Source organism: Lynx canadensis, chromosome B2 (genome assembly GCF_007474595.2).
Source record: "Lynx canadensis isolate LIC74 chromosome B2, mLynCan4.pri.v2, whole genome shotgun sequence".
Taxonomy (NCBI): Eukaryota; Metazoa; Chordata; class Mammalia; order Carnivora; family Felidae; genus Lynx; species Lynx canadensis.
The window spans coordinates 12,482,082-12,497,936 of NC_044307.1; the positions used below are offsets into that span (position 1 = coordinate 12,482,082).

At 45.0% G+C, this 15,855-nt stretch overlaps 1 protein-coding gene across 8 annotated transcripts in view; it reads left to right on the top strand.

The window, feature by feature from the left end:
- Positions 1-15,855, top strand: part of ATXN1 (ataxin 1) — a 396,156-nt gene that overhangs the window by 227,685 nt on the left and 152,616 nt on the right. For all 8 annotated transcript variants that reach the window (XM_030314798.1, XM_030314795.1, XM_030314794.1 and 5 more), the window contains one exon: positions 9,575-9,700. The gene's annotated coding sequence lies outside the window, so the exon portion shown is untranslated. The remainder of the gene's footprint in view (positions 1-9,574; positions 9,701-15,855) is intronic.

Genomic DNA, 15,855 nt, shown 5'->3' on the forward strand with positions numbered 1-15,855 from the left:
GAATAGTAGGAGAAAAGAGACTAAAATATAGGGTTATTATATTTGTTGGCTTTATCAGTTCAATGAGACAGACCAAAAAGGAGACAAATGAGGTTCACTTAATATAATTACGGAAAGTTGTCTCATCCAAACACGATGCAAAAGTTGGGTCGCTGATTTGGAGTTTGGGAAAAATAATTCTATTTTTAAAAAGGCTTTGAATAGCTTTTAATCATGTAACCATACTAGAACTTCTCTTTTTTAATGTTTAGTTATTTATTTTAAGAGAGAGCGGGGAAGAGCGGCAGAGAGAGAAGGAGAGAGGATCTTAAGCAGCACAGAGCCCAATGGGGGGCTTGATCCTGCGACTGTGAGATCACGACCTGAGCTGAAATCAGGAGTCAGATGCTTAACTGACTGAGCCACCCAGGCACCCCACCATACTAGAACCTCTAAAGCATGATTTGAGGTCCTGGTTGTTAGCCATGCATTTACGTAGTAGTATTTCCTTAAATCAAAAGGAAGTTGTGGCTTTGATAGGATGCTTCCAGAGTTCTAGTTTTTAATACCTTTGGTGAGTTCCATTACTATGTGTGTCTGTTCAAAAGTATGGAGGTGGAGGGATATGTGGATTCTGTCTCGTCTTTTTACTTTGACCCATCATTTGGTATCTTGTGAAGTCAGACCAAATAAAATGCTTGTAGATGTCATCATATACCTCTTCATATTATGTCAAAAAGAGAACAAGAGAGAAATATTTAAATCTCTTTCTTAGAATTTTTACTCATTTTGTTCTAAATCTTGTTCTCATTTACTAAATTTTGTCCTAGAGCGAGAAGGGCAGACATTGAAAGTCAGAGCACTCCTCACAAAGGCTGCAGATGGCCCATAACTGCTCATAATTTGTAGCGGCTTTGTAAATGATCGACACATGAAGCACCGGCTTTGTCCCCACCTTCCCCATTTTTACTGAGCCCTTCTGCAACACCCAAACTAAACACTGCCCTTCTCAAGCAGGCATGAATAAAACTCCTTCAGGGAGAAGCCGTGTGATGACTCATGGTGGTGTGAAACAGACTTGTAACCCAGAGAGTGTGTAGCCTCAGTGTGGTGTCCGGGCTTCTTGAGCAAGATTTCTTTGTGTCCCGGGCCAAGTGCCTTCTGCTGGGCTCCAGCAACCCCTCATGAGCAAGGTTTTAAACAAACAGGGCTGGGAAGAAATTGTCGATTAGGAGCAAGAGCCATCTTGGTCTTGAAAATTACAATTTCCTAGAGATGTCGTTTATCGACAGCTCTTCAGTGCAGATTAGGTATTTCTCATATGTATTTTCATTTTATTTTTTTTTCTATGCAGACGTACTTTTCTCTGGATGCATAATTATATTTCCTAGCAAACTTTGCTCTGTACCCGTTAGGAGATGTAACCTGCATACAAATATAGACACCTGCCGAGTCTGAATGTGTGCGGGTAAAGCTTTAGTTTGTGTGATAAGCTCTGCTGCAGTAGGACACAGTGGCATGACCAACACGAATTATGATTTTTTAAGTTTGATCGTAGGATTTTTCTCAGCGTATTTATCTCTCTGATTTTGTGTGTTCTTTAGGCACATACTAATCTTAGTTTTTATTGCCTAAACACAAACCAGTTAATATCCCAAAGGCATGCTAGATATCCAAGGATTACCAGTATGGAAAAAGAATTTATAATGGACAAATCATCAAATCATCAAACATTGATTGAATAGGAATCCCATGATACAAGGAATCAGTCAGATTCAACAGAATACCTTTGGTTTGGGCCACATCCCACCCTACACCTCCCTGCAGCTTTTCCTGAAATCTGGCTGGGTACCTCTACTCTCCGGAAAGTTCTGCACTGACATTGCCTTTCAGGGAAAGAGAAGCTGTCGGCCCTTCATGACTGACGCTTATGCTCCTTTGAGAGTGGAGACAGAGACTCCGGACCTGCTGGGCTGTGCACGCTCATCCCAAGGAAGCGACTCCCAGCAGCCCCGGTGGCTTCTCTTTCTTCCTCAGAAAGAAAATACAAAGAGCCAGCTTTAGTCCTGAGTTGGAAAAAGAGGCTCTTAACAGAACATTTCATTGATGGAGCGGTTTCCATAGAGGCTTACGTAATGATGTTTCTCCCAAGTCACCAGAAAGGGAGCTCTCCTATTTGGGAACCGCGGAGTAAAGAGACTTGAGGACATGTCAGAGTGAAAGTAAAATGCCACATTCTCAGCCAGTTAGCCAACAAGCATTTATCAAGTGTTTAGCATTTGGGTTTTTTTTGTTTTTTGGTTTTTTTTAATTTATTTATTTATTTTTTTTTCAGCGTTTATTTATTTTTGGGACAGAGAGAGACAGAGCATGAACGGGGGAGGGGCAGAGAGAGAGGGAGACACAGAATCAGAAACAGGCTCCAGGCTCCGAGCCATAGCCCAGAGCCCGACGCGGGGCTCGAACTCACGGACCGCGAGATCGTGACCTGGCTGAAGTCGGACGCTTAACCGACTGCGCCACCCAGGCGCCCCTCAAGTGTTTAGCATTTGTAAAAGCACCATGAGGCTTACAGAGAGGCAGGTTATAAACCCTGCCTACGTAGAGTTTGGTGCAGTTTGCCTAGGGAAGTGGTACCTGTCTTAGCATAAGGAATACAATTATTAGTATGCTAAGGAAAAAGGATAAAAAAACCTACTGGAGTTCACATTTTCAAAAAAGCACAGTAGTGGCCTGTTACCCACAGGGTATATACTCCAACACCCCCAGTGAATGCCCAAATCCATGGACAGTACTGAACCCTGTATATACTGGTTTTTCCTATATGTACATAATTATGATAAAGTTTCATTTATAAATCAGGCACAGTAAGAAATTAATAACAGTAGCTAATAACAAAGTAGAATAATTCTAATATGCTGTAATAAAAGTTATGTGCACGCGGTCTCTGTCTCTCAAAATATCTCCGTGTCCTGTACTCACCCTTCCTGTGATGACGTGAGATGATAAAATGTCTCTGTGATGAGATGCAGTGAGGCAAGTGACGTAGGTGCCATGACGCGGCCTTTAGGCTACTGCTGACCTTCTGGCTTTACATCGGAAGAAAGATCATCTGCTCCCAGATGGACTGTGGGGAACTCGAACTGTGCAAGAAAGCAAAATTGTGCCTAAGGGTGGTGCTGCTGTACTTCCGATTGAGAAAGTTGCAAAATGGCAGGAGCGAGGAGGGGTAGGACTGGAGTAGGTCTGTGTAGGTGTGGCTTGAATTATGACCTGTGGAGTAGAAATGTGGGCTCTCGGAGATGAAGGAACAGCACAGTCTGGCCGGGACAGTGTGCACCAGGGGGAAGACCGGAAATGAAGCCAGGAGACATGCTGGGACCAAACTGTGAGGGTCTTACCGTCAGATTGTGGACGATTTCAGAAGTGTGACCCAATGGCGATGACTCAGAGGGAAAAGACTGAAGGCAAAAAGAGTCGAGTCTGAGTCGGCATGGCAGTGTGGGGATGGGGTGCAGTCTTGGTAAGACTTGACAACCTATAGACAGAGGAAGGAAGAGAAGACAATGATGCCCTTTACCAAGAGTCAGAAATAAAAGAGGAGGGTTGGTTTGAGGTGGGGAAATGGGAAGTTTTGAAACAGACATCATTTATTTCTACTGCGTGTATCCAGCACCTGTGGGGTGGGGGTGGGGGTGGGGGGCTGCCAGGGCCAAGGATACGGATTTAAGAACTATATGCAATAAATGGAAATTATCACAGAAAGAAAAGAGGGCTGAGCATGTAACCTTGGGAAATGCATACCTTAGGGTTAGAAGGAATAACAAGAAGGGACAAAAGCCAAGAAGGAGGAGCAGGAGAACGTGAGGAACACCAGATTAGTTCCATCTTAGAGGAATCAAGAGTCCTAGGATATTTTCGGGGCGCCTGGGTGGCTCAGTGGGTTAAGCATCCGACTTCGGCTCAGGTCATGATCTCCAGATCTTTGAGTTCGAGCCCTGCGTCCGGCTCTATGCTGACAGCTCAGAGCCCAGAGCCTGCTTCGGATTCTGTGTCTCCCCCTCTCTCTGCCCCTCCCCCACTTGCACTCTGTTTCTCTCTCTTTCGAAAATAATTAATAAAACTTAAAAACTTAAAAAAGAGTCCTGGGATATTTTGGTTGCAAGAGCCCAATAGATAAAATAAAACTCGAAGCGATTTAAGCAAAAAAAAAAAAAAAAAAAAAAAAAAAAAAATTATCGTATCATGTATGTATTCATTTTCTACTGCTGCCTAAAAAATTAACATAACTTAGTAGCTTAAAACCACACCCATGTGATTGTGGCTTCGGCAGATACCAGCGCTTAGCTGCATGCTCTACACAGGGTTTCGTAAAGCTGAATTCAAGGTGTTGGTTGGCCTGCATTCTCATGTGGGGCTCAACGTCCTTCTTCAAGCTCGCGTGATTATTAGCAGAGCTTATTTCCTTGTGGTCATAGGACTGAGGCCCCCTTTCTAGTGCTGGCTATAGGCTGGGTGCCACTCTCAGCACCTGGTGTCCATCTCCAGAAACTTGCCATGGGGTGCTGCCCCCTCTCCCCGTATGTCCTCTCATTTTGAATCTCATTCTTGGAAGAGCCTGTCCCCTGGAAGGGCTCACCTGATTAGGTCAGGCCCACCAAGGATAGTCTTTCTCTTTCAAGGTCGACGGATCTGAGACCTTAATGTTAGCTGCAAAATGGCAGCACCTGGGTTAGCGCTTGATCGAATAACTGGGAGAAGGTGTGTGTCCACTAGGGCAGAGGGCCATCTAGGGGCCACAACAAAACGAAAATGTCTGGGGGTAGATCGAACTTTTGGCATGGCTGGATTGAAGGGACCTCAGTGTTGTCAGGACTCACACTTTGTGTCGTTCAGCCTTGTTCCCTATCACAGAGCCTCGTTCTCAAAAGGGCTTTCCTCACCAGCTTTTGGGAGTACATACTTTCACATTCCAGCCAGTCTGAGGAGAGGCCTCTGGTTGGCTCTGATTGCCTATTCCTAAAATCAGCCATCATGGTGAGAGGGATACATGTTCTGATCTTCCAGAAATGGGTCACGTGCCCCTCCGGCACCCAAGGCACGAGGTCACCCTGGTTCGGATGACAAAAGAATGGGGGAATTGTTCCAGAAAGATGCTGTTCAGGCAAAACCGCCAGTCTGCTCAGTAAAAGTAAAAGAAAACTCCAAGAACTATGGATGAGCTGTACCAAATACTAGAAGAAAGTCTGTTAGGAAAAAGCCCCTGCTTTTAGGAGACAGGTTAAGCTGTACCTGGTGAAATACTGACATGAATTTATACCACACTTGAACATGTTCATCAGTGAACAGGAGAGAGACAACAGCTATTTGGGAACATAGCGGAGACTGTTGGAAGGTCTCCTAGGGATAGCAGTGGCTGGGTATGTCTAGGCCAAGAAGTTTCTGGTAGAGAGGGAAGAGACCGGTGGAGACATGAATGACAGAATTGGCCCTAACGGAACCTGGAGCCGGCGGGAAGACAGCGGGCTAACAGTCCAAGACTGAAGCAACAAAAATGTTCCCCAGATTATGAGGTACGTGGGCCTTTTTGGTTTTGGGGCCGATTGCCGTCTCTCTAGAATAAGACAGGTATGATTCTTTCCAATATGGCCATCTTACAGTGATTAAATGCACCCAAAAGATTCTTCGCCTCTGTCTGCCCATGTCATTGACCAAAAGGCTTACCTTTAGAGCAGTGGTTCTCAAAGTGTGGTCCGTGGCCCAGCAGCACCATCATCACTTGGGAACTTGTTGGAAATGCACATTCTCTGGCCCCACTCTGGGTCTTATGAGTCAGAAATTGGGGGGGGGGGGGCGGGCAGTCGCAGGCATCTGCGACCTCCTGGTGTTTCTGATGGTGGTTGAAGTTCGAGAGCCACTGCTTCAGACCATCCATGCCTCTACCCCCCGCCTCCATAATCCACTGGGGTTTCCTTGACGGTGGCTTTGGGAAGCTATGAGAAGCAAGGCTATATATGGCAACTGTTCAAAAGCCACTAATGAGTCAAAATGTAATGGAGTGGAAGAACAACAGAGAGAAGGTGAAGTTACAGCTTAATTGTTCTGTAGTTCACGGAGGGCTTTCATGTGGATGGTAGGATGATCGCGTAGGCACTTGTGGGTCCGTGGAGGACGGAGACCGGCGAGAAAGGCTTAAATTATAGCTATGGAGTGGCGATTCCTTTGGAGTAAGGGTTAAGTCGTAGAACAGGTTTTGGATATGGATCATTTCGTTTAAATTCAGGCTCTCCTACTAGATACTGTTAGGAGGCTGCAAAAGAAAGTCAAGGTTTATTTCATCAAGGAGTTTATAAACTTTTTAAGCCTTCAAGACTTAAGTCAAGCCAGCGGAGTATAGAAAGACAGTCTAATGGAGTGCTGAATTGAAAAGGACCTTGAGTCAAAATAATGTGGAAGAGACTGTAAGTGGTGTGGGCAGCCAGGGGAAGGAGACATTGGCAATGAGTCATTTTCTTCTCTGGACAGACGATGAAACTGTCAGCCTCGCATAATTTCCCAAGTCTGATGGCGGAGTATTGGACACTCGGTTTCAAGAAGGCCTCTTTCCTGCTGTCTCTCTTTTCTTTCCCAGTTTGCTAAAGTTTGTCAAAACTGCTAAGTCAAAGTGAGGATTTCTATTTCGAGACTTTGAACTTGAAGGATTATTAAAGTTGTTGGTTATATGAGAAACTTGTGGGAGGCATTGCAATTTGTCCTGGATGCCTTAAATGGGACGAGACTTGAGTAGAAGTTTGGCCTATTTGTTTCGAACACTTTCGAACTCACTTCATTCATGGGGAGAACATGAATGAACCTGTCTGAGGATACCTCAGTTTTGCAGGATGAAGAAAGCGAATTAACTGATTTTCCTTAGTGGAAGGAGTGAGTTGTACCAGACTGGAGTTGATAGGGAACAAGAAAACACTTCAGATGAACACGACATTTCCGCTGCTTTTTACTGCTTTGCATCGTGGAGCTTACCTGGGTAAATACACCGATAACTAAACCGAGAACCAAATGAAAAGCCTCACAGGGCACTCTTGAAGGTGGGCATAAATGCTGTTTGAGTCCAAGAGAGAGCTAGTAGAAACCACTTGATAGGGAAGCAGAAGCCAGCAAGTTTGGAACCTCCTCCAAGTCACTAGGAGAATGTTTCCAGAAGTTTGCACGGAACGTGATCCGTTTTTAGCTGTTTCGGGGGGAGGGCTTTCTTAACTCCAGCTGTGGCACGCAGGTGCTAACAGAGAGCTTCCTTTTATTTCGCTGTGATGACGGGGTGACGTGCGATGCATGAGGAAACCAGCCGTTCCTTTCCTGTCACATCAAGTATCCTACCTGCACTGAACTGTGCTCCTCCAGCAGAAATTCCTAGTGTTTGTTGTTCCGACGGCCTGGCAGTCGGAAAGAAGACACGGCTCTTATTTCAAGGTATCGAGAGCAGTTCTCTTGCTCATTTGTTGATAAAGGAGACCCAGTTGAAATGGCAGGAAAAAACAAAAAAAGGATAAAATACCAGAAATTAGTCGTGCAGCTCCAGTCGGATCACACAACCCAGAGGCTGTTTTCTATACCTGGCAAACTTCTGCTCACCTCTGTTAGTGTTGTAAGAGAAGCCTTCCTAAGCCCCTCCTAAGTGAGGGACTCCCATTCTGATGGCAAATCACAGTGTTTCTTTTTCCTTGATGCCTTCTTTTCCATGCCTATCCGATCCTCAGATTCGACACATAAACTAAAAGTGGAGAGCACTCATTCTGTCACGTCTGTCCCTCTTGAGGCAGTGAGCTCCTTAAAGGCACGGTCCCGGTCTATTTTGTTCACCATTATGAACGTAGAAGTCGGTGAGTAGAGTAAGCACCAAGGAAAAACTTGTCCGGTGAGTGAATGAATAAGAAAGCACGCTGTATACCTGAAACTAATATAATATGGTGCATCGCTTATAACTCAATTAAAAAAAAGAAGAAGAAGAAGAAGAAGAAGAAGAAGAAGAAGAAGAAAGCACTTGGTAAACTGCAGTCACTATGAAAGCCCAGGTTAATTATAATAGCAGACACCTCCTTTCTCCCTTCTGTCCTAACTTTTTGGGGGACAGTTTTTTTTTTAAGTTCATCTCAGGTATACTTGTCAGTGTTTTACGGATTCTCAATCTGATTCGCTGTCATTCATTTTGGCCTCTTTCTGAGATGAGGACCACCCGTTGCCCTCAAAAATAGCGTTACCCCCACGGTGCCGGGACTGGGTCCCGCCCTCGCTCGGGGCGCCCTTCTGGCTCTAAGAGGGAAACGTGGCAGCCGCCTGTGGATGACTGGGAAGCAGACAGGGGTCTGGCGTAGCGCTTCGGTCCTACGTGTCTCGTCGTCCCCGAGACCACTCGTGTAAGTCCCTGTACCTCAAGCACGCTCCTCGAGAATACGCAAGTCAAAATCATGTGATGCTATTGGCCCGGCGAAAGCTGTTCCTGGCTCTGTCCTAAAGGAGGGGAAAAAATCAAGAAGTCCAGGTGTGGAAAACATTAAGGATCAGGATATGAATAGGTCTTTTCTTTAAAAGCAACAAACAAACAAAAATTCTCCAGTCCTTCTCCAGCAGGGCCTCAGCGTGCCTCTTCTGTGTATGTGTGGAAGTGTTATCCTCGGTGGGCGGGAATGGCAGACAGCCAAGTGGAAAATTTCACAGCCCTGCAAACCTCCAGCTCACTAAACCCTGTAAACCAGCAATCGGAGGGAGCCGTGTGGCAGGGACCAAATAACGATGCGCCTGCACATGCCTCAGTCACCCACCTTCCACTCCCCCCTTCCCTTCGCTTCCGGCTCTGATCCAGCCTGCACTTTCTCTCTCTCTCTGAGCCTCCCGACAGCTCTGCTTCCGGTCCTTGGGCCTCCCTGGACCCCTCAATGGAAGGGGAGTTGTAGCACAGCGGCCCGTGCAGACTTTTGCACGTTTCGGTGCCCCAGGGATAGTTGACTGTTGGTGCCTGGCCAAAACTGGCTTTTAAATCCTGGCTCCGAGCTCAGTAACAGGCTTATGACCACTAATAATACTTGGCGTTTACATAGTGCCTTTCTTCCCGGGAACTGTGAGTACTTTGCAAGAGTGATCCTACTGATCTTTGCAACAACCCAGTGAGGTATGAAAACGGCAGAAGGTGATGGTCCTAGCTCCCTCCCTTTTGCAGAGAGTGAAATCAACTGGCATGTTTTGAGGCTGTGTTGCAAATTTGCATCTCAGCTGGGATTGCATCAGAAGTCTCCCAGAATTGTCTTCAACTTTATGGGTGGCAGTGGTGGGGGGGGGGGGCGGCGGCGGTTGTGGGTAGGGACAGGGCAGGGAGGGTCGCGAGCGACCTGGGGGGAGAAGGCTGGCCAGACCACGCTGTGTCTCCTGGGTCAGGAGCAAAGATACTAAATTTCTCTTTGAAGGCAAGGGTACTGGAAAATGGTCTCTGGTGAGCTGTCAGTCTAATTGATCTGATCGCGAGACTTCTTTTGTTGAGATAAGGAGTGATTGGATGATGCATTTACCTTTTTCTTTTTCTTCTTTTCTGCTACTCCCGTGCTAGGTATTTCTCACTCCTCTGGAAGGAAGAAAGAACACGCCTGAGCCGGGAGCACTCCAGCGTCTTGTGGGAAGTCTCCATGGTGAAGGATAAGCCAGGGCTACCTGTGAACAGTGCACAGTGAATGTTGTAAGTTAACCAGAGCGCTGCGGTGGCTTGCCTTGGAAGGTTTTGTGAATCATTGGATGTCACTGAGCCAGGGCGATGAAGGGGTATTAGCATGAGTTCTAAGCGATCATCCAATTAATTTCTTTTTTTAGAGGAGTGGTTCTGTCTTTCTTTGCCGTGAGCCTGTCTTTCTCTCGGCTCCTGTGGGGCACTGCTCATTATCTACGTCTGGTGTACAAGAGACGAATATAGTGATTCCTTTCGCTGTTGGAACGCCCTTTCTCCTGGTACACTTACACAGTGTCAGGTTCAGAGCAAACTCTTTCAACTGGGCTATTACGATTCTTTTAGGTTGGTGGGTAGGGAGTCAAATCCTCTGGGCTAAGGATCAACAACCGGGATTTCCACCCAGCAATTATGTTTATTTATGTGAAGTTTTTTTCTGGAATGAATTTTTTTTTTTCCTGGCTTTCAAAACTCTGAGGTATGCAAATACAGTCGGTGGTTTTTGGGTGCTTCTCTTATTCAAAACGGGCTGATTTACTGGTTGGTATTAAGGTGCAGGGGCGGTATCGAGGAGTTGAAGAGATAGCACACTGTGGATATCAAGGAGCTTATCCGCCACAAAACTCAGGAATTGGACCAGCTGCGTTGCTTTCTGGAGATTTTACCTCATTGCTAAATTGTGTCCAAAAAAGAAAAGAAAGAAGTTGACAAAGTTTTAATGGGGGAAAGAATACAGCTGCAGGAAACCCGGGATTGGCTGTCAATGTATTGTCTTCAAGTTTTAGAAAACTAAGAACCAGCTTTGACCAGGACTCTGCGTGTGTGTGTGTGTGTGTGTGTGTGTGTGTAAAATACATACATGCATATTTATATACATACATATTTAATATATATCATGTATTTGTGTATATATTAAATATACATAAATACATATATTTGTGTGTATGTATACATATGTAATTTTATATAATAAGTTTTTAGCTTATTCAAAAAAATTTTTTTAATGTTTAGTTTTTGAGAAAGAGAGAGAGGGAGACAGAGCCTGAGTTAGGGAGGGGCAGAGAGAAGGAGACCCAGAATCCGAAGCAGGCTCCAGGCTCCGAGCTGTCAGCCCAGAGCCCCATGTGGGGCTCGAACTCACAAACCGTGAGATCAGGACCCGAGCCGAAGCTGGATGCTTAACTGACTGAGCCCCCCAGGCGCCCCTCTTTTTAGCTTCTTAATAATTCAGTCAGGAAGCTTTTCCAGGCATTTTCTTCACCTCTATTTTTCCAGTTGCACAAATGATTTTGAAAGAGTAAGATACTGCAGCGGGAGGAGTGCGTATATCAGGGAGGAAAAGCATTGACACTGAAAAATAAAATTTCCACTGCATTTTTTTTTTTATTTCATGGTTTTCTGAAAATTTGTATTAAAATATGCTGCTTTACCCGTATTTCCTCAGAATTAAATAGTCCTGTTAAAATAAGCTTATTAAATTTAAAATCTCCCAGTGCCACATGTCACTGGTGGAAAACACTGGAGTTTTAGTGTGTTAGCATTTCGTGCATGTGATCATGCTGGTTCTGGTGAAAATATATAGCTCCCAGAATCAACAGACCCGAACTCAATTCCTGGTCCTCTGGTTCAGGTCAAGAAAGTCTGAAACCTTTGGCAAGTCACTACCCCCCATGAAGTGTTATTTTGTTAAGTCTATATGTTACTCTTTTATTTTGTACATCTATATGCAACAACAAATAACCTGTTAATCGATAGGTTGACATCTTCGTTTGGGGTCCCTGTAAGGGGCACAGTGTTATGTAAGGCACTTGAATACTTACTAAAAAATCTCTCTTACTGTAAAAATTTCTGTCACTGTTGGGGTACTGGGTTGCTCAGTCGGTTGAGCGTCCGATTTCGGCTCAGGTCATGATCTCGCGGTCTGTGAGTTCGAGCCCCACGTCGGGCTCTGTGCTGACGGCTCAGAGCCTGGAGCCTGTTTCGGGTCCCGTGCCTCCTTCTCTCTCTGTCCACTCCTGCTCATGCTCTGTCTCTCTCTTTCTCTCTCTCTCTCAAAAATAAACATTAAAACAAATTTTTTTAAACTTTCTGTCACTATTAAGGAATCATTTGGATCCTAGAGTAGTAGTGCATTTTACTAGAAATGATCTTCCCAATCAGGTGGCCTTGAGAATACACTTTTGGTGACTTCTTTATCTCTGGTGATATTTTAGAAAGCGTTTTCATCTCAGGAAACAAGTGTCTTATGGAAAAAAACGCTCTAGGTTTCAGGTTACATTTAAATGAATAATGCAGATACTAAAATCAAAATAGCTTTTGTTTCAAATCTGGTGGGTTTTTTTTTTTAAACCGTTGCTTTGAAATGCTCATGTGATACCCTGTCAAACCCCAAACATTAAATGAGGTTTTCAAAGAAGTTCTGAAGTGTAAAATTGAAGATGCCACATGGCCAACTAAAGTAATTTTAAAATCCTTCTGTGAAGGGAGTGTGTTGTGAGAAAGGAAGAAAGTACTAAATTCTAGTGAACTCCTTCAGAGCTTAGGACTTCCTCTTCCAGACTGCATTTGCTTTGTAGGGAGTGGCAGGGGGGCAGGGTCCCAGTTTTCTCAGCAAGTTGTGAAATGAGTCATCTTGGCCATTAGTAATCTTTTAGGATCCTAGCGCCTTTTTACATTGAGTTCATACTTTGGGGTCCTTGGTGTCCGAAAGCCTATGCCATAGGGAAGACAGGAGATTTTCAAAGAACGTGTGCTCGCACATAGATGGTGTCGGAATGTAGAGAAACATTGGAGGAACTGTCATAGCAGCTATTGGAGTGAGCGGCTTCTGTCCTCAGAATTCCTTGCAGATTGCACCACAAACATATTGCCTCTGCAGGACCCCTCGGCCTGTTGCCACTAACCGCCTCTCAAATCTGCCACCGTCTTTCTGGCAGATGAACGCCGCTCCTGGAAGTGTCTCAGACTGTGGTATCTTTGTACAAGAAGGGGATGGTAAGGAAAACTTACCTACGGGTCAGGAGATCCGGGTTTTCTGCATGATGTTGCACTTAACCTTGGAACTTTGGAACCCCTAGAGCCCCAGGGGCCTGATTTAGGAGGAGTAACATGAGAAAGTTGAGTTAAGTGGCCTCTGGTGGTTCTTCCTGCCCTACATGTCACGTTGCATAATGTATCAGCTTGGAGGAGGCAGGCTGGACCTTGCTTTTACCCCGTTTGGCTTCTAAAAGTCAATGATTTGGCATGACTTCAATTTACAACTGCTTTTTTTTTTTTTAAGTTTATTTCTTCATTTTGAGAGAGAGAGAGAGCACAACTGGGGGGGCAGAGAGGGAGAGACAGAATCCCAAGCGGGCTCTGCTCCATCAGTGCTCAAACTCACGAACTGTGAGATCCTGACCTGAGCGGAGATCGAGAGTCAGGTGCCTAACCAACTATACCACCCAGGTGCATGTAACTGCTTTATAAAATGTTGAACATAATCTTATGGCAAAAAACCCATGATAGATAGATAGATAGATAGATAGATAGATAGATAGATAGACAGATAGAGAGAGTGTGAGTTTGTCATCATCATGACATCCTTTCCACAGGACCCTCCCAGATACCGTAGGACAACTCAAAGGTGTTCATTTGAGTGCCTTCTAAGGGTACAGTTTTAGTCATTTAAATCAGTCGTTTAAATTAAATGTAGTCACTTAAATTTAAATTTCGTCATTTAAACCACAAGTCATTGGTTTTTTTGAAAATTAAATACGAGCCACTTTTGAAATTAAGTTTTTAAAAACCGTCCCCCTCCACTCAAATATTGCTTTGCGTACACGCAAGGAGGCAGTGATGATCTCTATTTCTTTCTTAAGCTTTTCTGCTTCTCGAGTTACCTTTCAAAGCAGACTCTCCTGACCTGTGTAGCACCCACCTCGTCCCTCTGTGCTCGCTAGCCTACTTCATTTTCCTTTGAATCACCTATGTATTACATATTTACTTGTTAATTGTCTATTTCCTCAACCAGACTGTAAGCCCCATGAAAGCAGGGATATTATTATTATTATTATCATCATCATCATTGTTATCAGATGGATCCACAACACCTGTGGCTGAGTACTGAGTGGGTACTCGGTAAATAGTTGAGTGAGTATCTAAGGAAAGTGTTAGTTACCCCTTAGAAAAGGGAATATAAACACGGTTCTCATGAGACTTGCTTGAATCTGATAGTCGTTTCATCGTGTAGGGGGGTGGCCTGGAGAGATCATCTATTTTCTTTTCCTTAGAAATAGACACTAAATGTCTGTGATGGGTATAAGTAAATGTGGGAAAGGAAACAATTTGTTTTAAAAAATGTTTCATAGAACTATCAATAGAGTTTGGGGATTTTCTGATACTTAAAAAAAAAAATCCTGCATGGTGCTGCACCTTGTGTATTTCCTCTCGTTTTCCATTTGAGTGGTTCGCTTCATCAGTTGTTTTTGAGCCGCCTGACCTGGCTTTCTGTGAGTGGTGGTGGTTTTGTCTCCTACCGTCACACCGTCTCATTACCTTCGATGTTTACACTTGTTCCCAAAGCGGGAGCCAGGCTTGAAGGACAGGATCTACCTAAAAAGAAACTCACCATTTACTCAATAGCATCGTTTACACTTCCTTCACTTCTGGATGGTGCACAAACTGGGTCAAGGAAATAGTGTGCCCATACCAGTTAGGTCCATTCAACGGCTCCACGGTGTGAGAGAGGGAATTCACAAAGGCTTTCTTAGGGCGGCATCATCCTACATGGCTTTTGAGGATGACAACAACAAAGGCTTCTTGGATTTTTGTGTGTTTCTTGACCCCTTTTGCCAAAGAACTTCTGAGTGCAAGAGTTACGTTTTTCCTCGGAAGAAACAGGAAGGCCAAAACAAACACCTGTGTGCCTATTTAGACAGCATTGTGCTGTCTTCCTAAGCTTTGAAAAACGGCAGCTGAATCTCTAATCCCCAGAGTGAGAGAATTACATACATGCGCTCTGATAAGAGTGATTTGGGAATTTCCCGCGTGCCTGTCAATTTGTACCTTTTGGATTTGCCATCTGTGACACCAAATTCTCTAGCACTATCATAAAAAAGAAAAAAAAAAAAAAACCCCAAACCCTGAAGTAGATAGGGGGATCAGGGGAGAAGGGGAGATTTTGCTGTGAGAATAATGAGGAGCCCCTCTCGATGCTTTTAGTCCTTGCTGTGGACGGTCCTGGGGATGGGAGTGCATGTTGTAAAGGCTCTGACTGAGCCATTCTGTGCAAGTACTCGGGGCCGTCTTGTGTGGCCTCGGGTCTCCCGGCGTTTTCAGCCTTACCCTTTTCTTTGCGCTTCTCAGACTTTCTTTAACCACGTCTTAGTGGTGGTCTCACTAGTTCCTGGCCGTTGCCCCTTCAGCAGGCCCTTCGCAGGAGTAACTGCTTCTGAGAGTTGATGTCAGAGGTGCTTCCTGAGGCCTTGGCAAAGTCCAGCACGTTCCAGGCACACCCTTTCCCCTTGGCTTCATTTTCCCCCAGCCCTCAGCCTCCCCCCTCCCGGCATCTCTGCATCTCGGGGAGGAGAAAGAGGGAGATACACAGGACACCCAGACGTTGTGGAAGCAAAAATAAACGCTCGTGCATCTTCTACAATATTCGTGCTCTGTTGGGGAAAGGACACGTCCACGACCTGGTGAGGCTGCTTTCCAGCCGAGTAGTGCTGAGGTTAAAAGGCTTTGTGTTCTCTTTAAGATTGGAATTCACTAAATAAAGGAGACTTATTAAAAGACTGCTGTGTGCCAAGGTGTGCTGAAGTCCGTTAGGGAAACAGTGATGTGTAATCGATATTTGCTGCTCTCGGAGACTTTGCTGACGGAGCCCTGGGTGGGGGGCTATGCACTTGACATGGGATCTACCTAAAAAGGCTTTGGAGTCAGGTGCCCCAGAAGGGATGGTGGGTAAGGGTGTTCAGAGCTGGGTTTTCAGGGAAGGCTTCAAGCACTGATGCACATCAGAATTAGACCTTGAAGCAAAGGCAGGACTTTAGCCCGATGTCTGTGTGCTTTGAGAAGGCAAGGGAGGGAGAGCAGATACAACTAGTCTCTTACTTACCTGTTCCTGCGTCTGGGCAAACGAGACTTCATGGTCAGGAAGTTCTCTCCATCAGAAACGATGTTGTAAGACA